This window comes from Lineus longissimus, chromosome 11 (assembly GCF_910592395.1).
Source record: "Lineus longissimus chromosome 11, tnLinLong1.2, whole genome shotgun sequence".
Taxonomy (NCBI): Eukaryota; Metazoa; Nemertea; class Pilidiophora; order Heteronemertea; family Lineidae; genus Lineus; species Lineus longissimus.
The window spans coordinates 17,732,394-17,743,871 of NC_088318.1; positions in this window are offsets into that span (position 1 = coordinate 17,732,394).

Here is an 11,478-nt window from a genome sequence, read left to right on the forward strand (position 1 = left end):
GGGATGAGAGCATAAAAGTCCACATCCATGGTGTCACTGGCGATGACTGAATGAACCAAAATACCACCGAAAAGAATATCAACTTTGCCATACGCTTGAGAGGCCCTGAATCATCGTTAAGTGCATGTTAAGCTATCAAAGCAGATGAATTGAAGATCCAAAACTCTCGGAGAATTTCTACGGAATTGCCGCCACGGCTTTTAGGATCTTTTAGCGCAATGTGTCTTTGTAGAAACCGCTTTTAATGAGAACAATGCTGCCGACTGAGTGGCCCTTCTAGTTCAAGAAATAATGCGTAAGGGCGTTTCACCGGGCGTTTTATCATATTCGTTCGCTTGGTTAAAGACGGCACCCAAACATCTTGTCTTGGGAAGGTGCGGGTAAAATACGGAAGCTGTTTTCCTCTCCGATGCTCTGTTATCTAATAGGATTTGGGACACCTTAAATTTGGTCATATGGTAAATGGATAAATCCGATTCTTACTCATCCTGGGGTGAAATGTCTTTGTCACTGAGTATGCGCGACAGAATGTTGCACATGGCCCGGGACGCATCAACAGGGTTCGGTCAATCTCTCTTAACGAGTCTGTTTTTTGCTGGGTTTTCTCTGCATATTCTCCCAGCATTCGTTCGTGACATTCTCTAAGGCTACGTATCATCTTTCTCATAGCGGGGACGAAATGTCTTACCTTGTCATAATACGTGTATATAAAGGAAGATTGAATAAGACTTGTGTTCATTCTTAATTTCCAGATTAATCATCCGATTACGCATGTGCATGAATAAGTGTCCATTGGTTCTGTATACTGACATCTGCCGACCGTTAATTCAAAGGCCTCCAAATAGCATGATCTTCTTTCTGGCAAACAATTGCTGCCACTGCGAAGAAACTGAATGATTCCAATGTTCAATTCTCTGATAAACATTAAATCGGTTGCCCCCTCTTCATTTTGTCTATGATATGCGCCGATTAAAGATAATTAGCTGATGAGCACGTTGATGAGTTTTTGATAGTCTTTGCTAATTACCGGGCGGAAGATTGAGAGAGTGGTGTCGTGTGTTGATCATCGAATCAACTCGCATAAAGATCGGAGGTAATTGAACAATCACGAGCCCTAAAAATCGCCGGCACGGGACTCCGAGAAAATAGCATGCAAATGGCTGACACTGGTGCAGATAATGATGAAAGGAGGGGACAAAATTGGCCCAAGGATCAAAAGTAATAACCCAAAATGATGACAGATCGACAAGTGTCGTGATTGCCGCTAGATAGACCCATCGACGGCAGGAAATGCGCTGTTTCCAAGATGGCCATCAAAGTCACGTGACATGATGCTTTGTTTTTGTTTCTGCTGTCGTCTGCTGCAATCTATCTTCATGAAGAAAGGGACACTTCCCATTTCTGGTGAATTATGGAAGTAATTTTCCATCCAACTGAAACTTCAGCTAATTTGTCAAAGATATAGGATGATGAATAAGAGTTTCTGTCACAATGGCACGCATCAGTAAATCTCACACTTTGTGAAAAACATGGCCGCGGGAACTGTACCAATCTCGAGCTAAATTGCCGAGATTCATCTTAATCGCAGATTAATTCACTCTGCTGCTGATGGTACTAACTCCATCCAAGATAACTAAAGTTTCGCGGCTAACTGATCACTAGAAATTTTAAAGAAATTAAAGAGGGAAGGAACATCAGCTGTAAATCGTAAACCGCCACGGAGCCGGTGTAACGTTTTTGAGATTCCGTTTCTGAGTGTTTTCCCCACCGTATGGGAACGACGAAAGACATATTGTTTTTCTCTGTTCTCCCTGTCGAAAGGTGATGGTCTCTCTCGTCAGACCACTCCACCATGCACCTTAAGGCTTTTTTTAGCTGAGAGCTCTATCGGGTCGATAAAAGATGACTTAGACTCTAGTCTCGTCTGCACCAATTCGAAAGAAAAATTGCTGGATTAGCCGGTTAATTAGTCTGCCAAGACAAGGCCAGGGTTACAGCCACATCCCATTGATTACCGATAACCAATTAACTAATTGACATGTCCTGTCTTAGTGGTCATTAAGATGGACTTTGACCAAGGGGCCAAACTAGACTGTGGTCAGAAGTGCAAAAGCCTAACATGAGACGGGCTGTCATCGACCGAAAGAGGAGCGGATACACCGCCAAGGACACTGAAGGACAGATAACGCCAACTTTGAGTACTCTCGGCAATACCAACAGGACTTGCGGTAGTTTAGTATCAATACCGAAAGAACAGCATGCACTGTTGTATCTGAGGATTTCAAAACTTTCAATATTAGAAAATGGTGTGACTCTACGCATAACACCTGCAAACAATGAAAAATTGATTCAGAGAAAGTAAAACTGTCCTCGATTATAGGGCATTACTTTCTCCACTTATCGCAATGAAATTATGATTCTAAATTTGTGTTTGATACTGACTGCGAACATGTGTTTACGTGGAATCGTATTTTTAGTCATAACACTCATCAATGAATCAGTTCTTACTATTCTCCATAGACATGGTCGAATGATTCAACGAGCATCGCTGACTCCGCTACGGAGGACTTATGTCCTGCAGGCTCCGTGTGTGGAGTTGCTGTCAATCAAATTTGATTGACAGCTAGATATCGCAGACGATCTGACTTTATGACACCATTTCCTTCTGAGAAAATTAGATTGTTTATGAATTGTCACCTCTGTCTACTCGAATCATTGTTGAATTCGAGACACAGGGAGGCTATGATGCGTTCTCAATTTAGTACGGTATAGAGATATTGTATAAGCCATTCGACTATTTTATATGATCCCACAATAATTGGTAGACATATTTGATCGATCGATTTGACAAACCATCAAATGCAGGCTACACGACATATTCTAAACAGGTCGTCTCAGTTGGCACTGCAATGCGCTGTACTCATTTGACATACGAAATGAAATAACATCGTGGTGGTGATGGTGGGGGTGGTGGTGGTGGTGACCACCACATCCTGATCAAACCATGACCAAAATATAGCAGGTATTGCCTGTCGAGGTAAGCAGAGAAAAATACTATCCGATTTCCAGGCTCTTAAATAATGTATCAAGCCAGGGGAACCTCAGTTGAAATTGAGCTGTAACATGTTCCTGTTTCGCCGCTGAGATGATGTTTTGTTAGGATAAAAAGCTTGATTCTGACATTGAGACATTGGGTGTACGATCACAGGATGACTAGTGTGCTACGCTGGTCGCCAGGTGATATAAAAACAAAAGCTATGAACAGGAGAAGAAATACGATTGCTACACATCCAGTCTGGGCAAGAAATTAAAATAACAATTGAAGGAGGATGTCTCTTTTCTATCAGAAAGTGTGCACGTAGAAGTTATTGTGGAGTGCTCGCAAAGAAATTGTCGGACCAAAAATAGATTATGCCAGTCCGAAAATGGATCACTTGTGTCCGACAATAGATAACATTTGTCGGAGAAGAGAAAGTTCTCAACCGCATTCCAATACTAAATTGTTCAGTCAATATATACAGTGGTGAACCTCTGGGGACGAGAATCTTTCGAGGTATTGAGCCTCAACTTCAACCGTGTCTGCTTGTTTATAAAGTCAGCTTGCTAAATAGACGAATCGGACTTAAAACAACAGAGCTAACGATTTAACAATAAGCGCTTCATTAGCTACCCTCATCATTACATGGTAGGGATATTGAGAAACTATTTATCGATTGTAAAAACTCAATGTATCAAGAGTAAATACGAATCATTTGTCTAGTAAGGTGAGAGTTTATTGAAGACACTATCACAACTAACATTGGGGAAAGTAGCCTCCGTGAGCGGGAAAGGCTTGGAGAAGATCGACAAGGTGCAGAAAATTCGAAAACCAATGTACTGGCTATGTTGTTAACAAATGCAGAAAAGGGTACTGGTCGTTTATTTCGTTCCATTCGAGGGAAGATTGGTAAATTTCTTGAACATATCGAAACGTATGGAGCAGGAAATGATCTAGACAAGATGGGAAATTGACTCGACAAAGGCTTATTTCCGACGGCTGGATTCCTTCTACACCAGAAATTCTGACCATTTCGTGTTAAATTTTAAGTGTCCAAAAATAGATAGTTTCCGTCCGACTATTAGGATGATTTCATCCGACAATCGAATTTGCATTAATCGATTCAAGAAGTTTGTGATTGATAACACGACGGCGTAGGCTGAACTTTCGTTGTGGTCATTCTAAGGCGCACTGGCCAGCGATCACGCTAGCAAATCAATTTACTGAAATGATTCAGAACACATCCAAAACTTTCTTCATTGTTTTGTAGTTTGGGGTGGTATGATCACCTGCAAATCGAATGGATCACCTATCAAACTCTGGTATGCTCACTCACAATCTTGGATGGAGAGCAAGATGTGCATACATTCCTCTTCTTCCCGATTCCATGTGTTTCGATATTATTGGGCCAATTATTCACACCAATTATGTCCGACAAATTCCTTGTCTAGGTTTATATTAGGACCCCTGCGTGCTGGAACGGTCAGACTCCGGCAAGCGCTCCACGCGGCCTGATCAAGTTTTATCTTGTTTCGATTTGTTGTCGGCCCACCTAACTTGATGTGAGATACAATTTATCAGAAAGGCTAGAGTTGCTTTCTGAGTGACTTGGGCCAACAATGAATGTACGTCATGCTACGACCCCAGGTGATTGTCAACTTATCAATTGGCGTTTCCATCACATAACATGATAAAGTAAAATATGAAACCAAGCGCGGCTGGGATAGTTATAGCACGTGCCTTGTGGCAATACGGAAAGTTGAGTATGATCGGATACTGCGTAAGATAGAAGGCATATTTTCTTTAGTTCGGCGCGGAGATTTCTTTAAAATGGAATTGATAATCATGGGGGGAAAATGTATCTTTCCTCCTGGACAACACTGTTGAAGAGGATCCCTTCCTGTTTTGAATGAATTATGGTGTTACGTTTTTGTGGTGACATTCACGATCTTTTGTTAGCCAATGTACTTACAATTTGCACTCGAGTACGAAATAAAGATAACGATGATAATTTAAAGCTTTACCTCCTTCGTCTTTTACGGAACGTTTCGTTTTGCACAACACTGTATAAATGCACCTGTTTTTTCCTCGACGCAGCACGTTTTTAAGCTTTAACCTTTGTTTCCCGGCGTGGCTGATGGAAGTAATGGAATCTCCCTCACCTCACCATCTCACTGTTCCATTAGACGCTTCGATTTAATGATGTACAGGTGCCAAGGATCAAGTACTACCGATACTTAGTTATTTTTGAGAAATGCCTTTACACATGTAAATCATCCGCACAGTGCTAATAGGAACCAAAATGACGCCGTTGGTCATTGATGATATTGGCTACTTCAAGGTGTAAACTATGATCTGATTCTAATTTCGACAGCAATATCTTGTTGTTATTATATTGGTGGAGCTTTTTTCTTTTGACACACACGTTGGCGGCCTTTTGCTTGTAAATACAGCAGATTTGGGCAAATGTATATCTAGTTAACTATCATGCATTTCAAAGAAAAAAAGTCTTTAGTTAAGCCTAACATAAAGCAACAGGCTTGGTTTCTGTGTATCATGCCTGAATTTTCTGATTATGAATCAATTGTTCGTTATTGACATGTCTAGGTTTGGCGATGAAATCTGTCAAACACACCTTGTCATTATCCCCAATTTAGGTGGCGTGGAATGACCCTTCCTAAGCCAAACTACAACTATTCTGCCAAGCTCAACGCCAGTTCCGCAGCTACTTCGAGTTTGATTGAAGGATAAACTACGAGTCAGTTCATTTTCTATTTGTGGCTTGACCTCTGGCGTCATATTCTGAAACAGAGTATACGCTAATGATGATTGCTGATGAGCAGTTTACTAATGAGGCAAGGTAATCCTTTGTTTCCAACCTGGATTAGTATATAATCAGATTGAGCCAGGTGATAGGTAACATTCTCCTAATGCACCTGCAGCAACCAACTAATGCACCTATTCATCAGTTTGTCTTCACCAAAGAAAAAGCGAAATGTAGGTCAACATATCATACTGTTGCGTTTTCCAAAGTGCAGGACTTTCCGATGGAAAAAGGAGGTTCCGAGCGAAATGTAGGAGAATCGGTCAACTGCACAAGGAAAGTGGAGTTAAATGAAAAAGGCCGACGGGTCATACTGGCTGTTATTAAAATGAAGGTTTAGAGCGAAATATAGGTCAAGATTTCATACTGCAGAACTTCCATGTAGAATGTAGGTCAAGCAGTCATATCAACGATAGTTTGTATGAGAACTAATTTTATTCATATAATCCTGCCCTGCTTCCTGATAGACAGCGAAGGTACGGCCACATTGGGCCAACCAAACACCCATCACCACACCCACACCATTCGCATCATAACGATATAGGTTGACCATGTATGTTTTCCCAAACTTGTAATCACTCATAATGATAACCGCTTTAGTTGTTGTCAAAAAGCACATCAATTGCTTCCGTGGAAAGCGATGACAGGAAGAACTTCAAACCATTTTCAAATAACATGACAATAACGCCATCCTTTCAACTGGTGAAGGGTTGACACTGCTTGTTTCTGCCTTTCACTATCAACCGTTTGGCTGTCAATTTTTTCTTTGTGGAGATTCGGAGTTTAGGGTATGGAAAAAAGAATGGTAACTGGCACACAAAGACAGGAACCATTGAGTGACATCTTTTGTAAACATGGACCCGAATCGTTTCTTTGTGAGCCCCGTTGAGGTTTAGTTAACCATGTTTAACGTTTAGCGCGAAATCTTTAGAACATCGGACTGAAAAAGTGCAACATCATTCGCGTCTTGCCGCATGAGTTTAATTGAAAAATCATGAACTGTTCTGGAGGTCTATTGACTCAACAAACGGGGTCCTCTGCAAAGTCGAATAAGGCGCTGAAAGCAGCGAGGAGACCGATGAGATGTAATTGCCGAGCCATACAATCTCTCATCAATAGGTTACGTGGTGCGCCTGATGACTTCTTTATGTCCTGTATTCGTCCGCAATTTGGGGTGGGCTTCTCATCAACGTCCAACAATGGGGAGACGCGGGATGAAATGAGTGGGGAGTTCCATCCCAAATGCCAGTTTCCCGTACCCAATCCTGGGCGAGGTTTAGGCTTTGTCAGCCTGGAGTACAGGAATCCGGCCTATTATTTCTATCCTGATTGCAGGGATCTTTACCGGAGTTTGGACGCTCAGCACTCTCGTGGCCGCATGCCACCTTACTTGGGAAAGAAAACAAGCGGACGGGTGGAATGTTGGTGAGTGTAGACGCTGCTGAATATGAAATGAGGTTTTGGCTCCTTATCCACTAAGTCAACAAGACCGATCAGGGGAAGATCAACCTGGCTTGGTGGTAACAATGGGGTAGAAGAATCCTTACATTATGTTGCCATCATATCGGGGGTGAAATCACAGTACGAGTACCTCGAGACGGGTGCAATGTAGGAACAGGATCCTTACACCATGTTCACAATGACCAGAGGAAGTGCAAGTTTTATTCAGCTGTCAATCAACATGTACGTTTAGGGTTTGGATAGTGTTTGTCATTTTCACAGCAAGGAAAACAAAAGACATCAAAAGGGTGTCATAAGAATCTTCAAAAAATGTATCCCGTTTGACGTATTCGTTTCTATTTTACGTATGATGTAAGGTAATTTCTGCGGCCATACGTTAACTTTCTGACCGATAATCATATCGACGCGGTCGCGGCATTTGGCCGGTTGGGCGGCAGCGGACGGAGGCCACCGTGAGTGAAGCCAGGCTAGCGAGTAATGATGATGATTGCAATGCGTGGGTCATTTGTCCACCTCATCAACTGACCACTGGGATGTTGGGTGTTCCATTGTGAGCACACGCTGGTCACCATTGATGGGCACAAGGCGGAAAATGATGACATTCCAGAGGTGTGAAGTTGATGGAAGCCACGGCCATCAATGATCTTTATGACTGGACCCGTTTCGATAGGTTTTTTTTAATTTCTCTTATATATACAGGGTGAATCGCATACCAACAATGATATCAACAATTCACGCAGAGTTTTACTTGTTCCTGTGCGACAGAACGCAAATAGAGCGAAATTCGAGTCGAAACAGTCTTAGTGTGCGAAGTTCTTTCTCAACCAATTTCGAAATACGAAGTCTAGGACATTGCTGCACGGATCCAGCAGCTACGAGATCGTCATAATTCTTTCGTACACGATCTTTATTTTCGCTTTCCACGGTAAAGTAAGCAAGTAAACAAAATAAAGAGTAGATAGTTAATCCACCTCGGTGATGGAAGGTTCGATTGGCTAGATGACGCGATCAAAGGCCCGGAGCGCTATGGTTTGGTAAGATGCTGGGTGGAGATTGACCATCTCAACCACAATCACTGCCAAGCAGCCTGGCTAATCAGTGTTTCTCGAAGTGCGGTACCGTTGTGCCTCAATTCTTCCACCTTGGGAACATAATATAACGTAAAAATATGCAATACTGTGTTTATCGTGGAGGACTTGTCAATTCAACATTTTAAACAGTTCCTCGATTGAAGATGATTGGTTTCTTTTAATAACATACACTCGTTAAACAAAATTTAAAGAGATTGAAAAAAAAGGATGCCAATAAGTCTGAAAAGTCCCTTCTTATTGCATGGACAATCAGCGCTGCAATCACAAAAAGGCTGTGACCTGAAGCGGTTTATTTGCATACTCTTGTGACAGACAAGTCAATATTTTTTGGTTAACTGCCTGGCTTGCCTAGTTCGAAAACAATGGGCCACACTCGCCTCGCACACGACCCTTTCACTCGAGTAGCTGCATTGTCATCCTCCAAATGGCAGCTGCTCGCGTAATAGTGATGTAACAACCGACTGAACGCGGAATTTCTGCCACCCTGATTTGGAAAACGCTTCGCATATTTCTGACTTTCAAAGGCGAAAAACATAAGGTGATATGGTGGCGTGCGAATATCCAATCAATTGAAATCATTCAACTGAAAGGTGGGGAAGGACACTCTTTGGGCAAGCCGTTTGTTCACTTATACAATGAATCTGTACATTCTTTCAAAAAAAATCTGAAATCTTTTTTCTTCACATGAAACCTACTCTTATGAAAGAATCCTGGTTTCCCACATTGGAGTGTTCATGTGAGGAACATAGTATGCATGGTAGTAACCGCCATCTGTTCAAAGCAAGTGTAACCAACGACGGCACACTCCATTATCACTGGTTTGCGTAGAAGTATGGCTCATTTTGAGATTGCGTGCGAAATGTCCCAGCGCATGCAAGGACATTTCAAGCCAGTTCAGAGTTACCAAGTGGCACCGGCGGGGTATCGAACCTGAGCCGGTGTGCCACTACGCTCCATGTGTAATGCGGATCTATAGCTCATATGCTGTGATATGTGGAAAGACTCGGGACAAGGATTATCACGGCTTGTGTCAATTATTTTGGTTGAATGGCGATAATATCACAAGCACTGTACGAGGCACCCCTCAAGCATACTTGGCGGATTTAAACCCAACCAATACAGTTCTCTAACACCACCTTCCTAGACTTTATTTGTTCAGGCTTAACTATATTAAAACTGAAGAAACTTTGCATTATGTACATGTACACACTTTTTACTTTTCTCTCAAACTGTAATAGAGACGTAACCATACAGGACACCGAAGGTACGTTGCGGTAGCTGAACTTCTAATTTGTCCTCTCGTGAAATTATCGTTCATTTCCAATGTCCTCTTTTTGATTATCATCATCAATATTGTCATGACATCGTTTAATATAGATAGATATAGAGTTTTGAGTATCGTAACTATCTAGAGTTTTGAACTCCTATGATTTAAACGTACGGGTTGTCTTGTGTCAACGAAAATTGTCAAGTATACACAGTGATAGATAGATTTTGGGATGAAAACCCGCCTCTTTGATTCGTACAATTCGACAAGAAGTTTGAGAAGATAAAATGGAACTACTTATGATAGGAAAATAACCTTTGTTTCCATTGTTAGTTTTCTAGAACAAAATGCCAGCAGAGAAAGCAGACGACCAAGCCACTCATGAAGATATATATAACGAAACGTTAGTGAAGACACCAGCGTCCCCCAAGGCAGTTCGACGGAAAAGTCTGACCATGTTGAACGGCTACCAGCGGCACTACACGGGCATTATGGTAACCTGCAGAGAGCAACAAAAAGCGGCGACGAAACGACTGGCGGAAGTGAAAAAGCCTGTTGCAGATTCAAAACGAGTGCAAGAAAAGGATATCAAGGGGAAGTTTGGAAATCTGGTTAGTTACCAGTGGAATGCTAATGGGAGGTTGTGTCATGGCTTCAAATGGTGATTGGCACTTTCGGTGACTCTTCAGTGACTTTGTTCGGCTAACCTGCTTCTTTGGACTAATTCAACTGTTGACACCAACTACGTTACTAGGTTAGCTCTGCATAAAGCCAGGTGGATGCGTCTTGTGATCTACTCCGAGTATACGCGCCGAAGAAACTGCAGAGGAATATACGATGAAACTCTCTTCTTATAGGAAACGGATGTCTTAAATGAAAAACACAACTTAACATAACTACTGAAAACAGTGTGTACTCAGCGGATACGATTGATAGCTTTAATCAGGTGGTGTTGGTCAAACTCTCTCAAAAATGTTTGCGACTATCTGATAAAATCCGTTGGAGTTCTTTTAATTGCGCCTCCTCTGTCTTATAAGAAAGAAGAAATGTCCTCTCTCCTTTTTACAAGGAATAGTCCTTGTGGTTACCTGTAGAAATGCCCATGTTTGATACAATAAAACCATATTATTATATCATTACCATTTTTTAAAGTTTGTGTGAGCGTTCTGGGCTGAATGCCCAATTTACCTCGACGGAGCCTAATTTCTGACCTAATTCGTGACGCCGGTTCGACCCACCAAAGCTTTTGGGGCGAACTCTACACGGTGGCCCAGAAAACCTGAAGTATGACATTACTTATTCATATTACGCAACTCTTGAGTCAAGTTTCAGTTCATTGACCAATACCAGGAGAACACAAACCACCCCAGGTGATGACGTAACATAATCCATGCATTCAACGATTAGTTTTTGGCTGGCGTGCCTTATGATGACTGCGATTCGTTTTAAAACATATTGAAGTGCGGTGAATCCTCGTGCATTGGACGTGTTGGATTGATCTGGTGACTCTTAGTGATATATTGAACATGTTGGATTCTTCTGGTGAATCGAAATGATATATTGGGCATATTGGAGTGATCTTTGGTAAGGCCTAAAGGACATGTATAAGCTCGTAGTAATGATAGCGAGTGTGACAATGCTCTTGGATTGATATTCAGGATTGAAGTTGATTTTGTGCCAGGGTAGTTGCTAGCTAGTCTATACATTACAGGTCAAAATATTCTTGGTCTATGTGTATTGGTACGAATGTAATATGATAGGTAAAATGGTGCAGTTGTTCGTAGTAGGCCTATGGTTT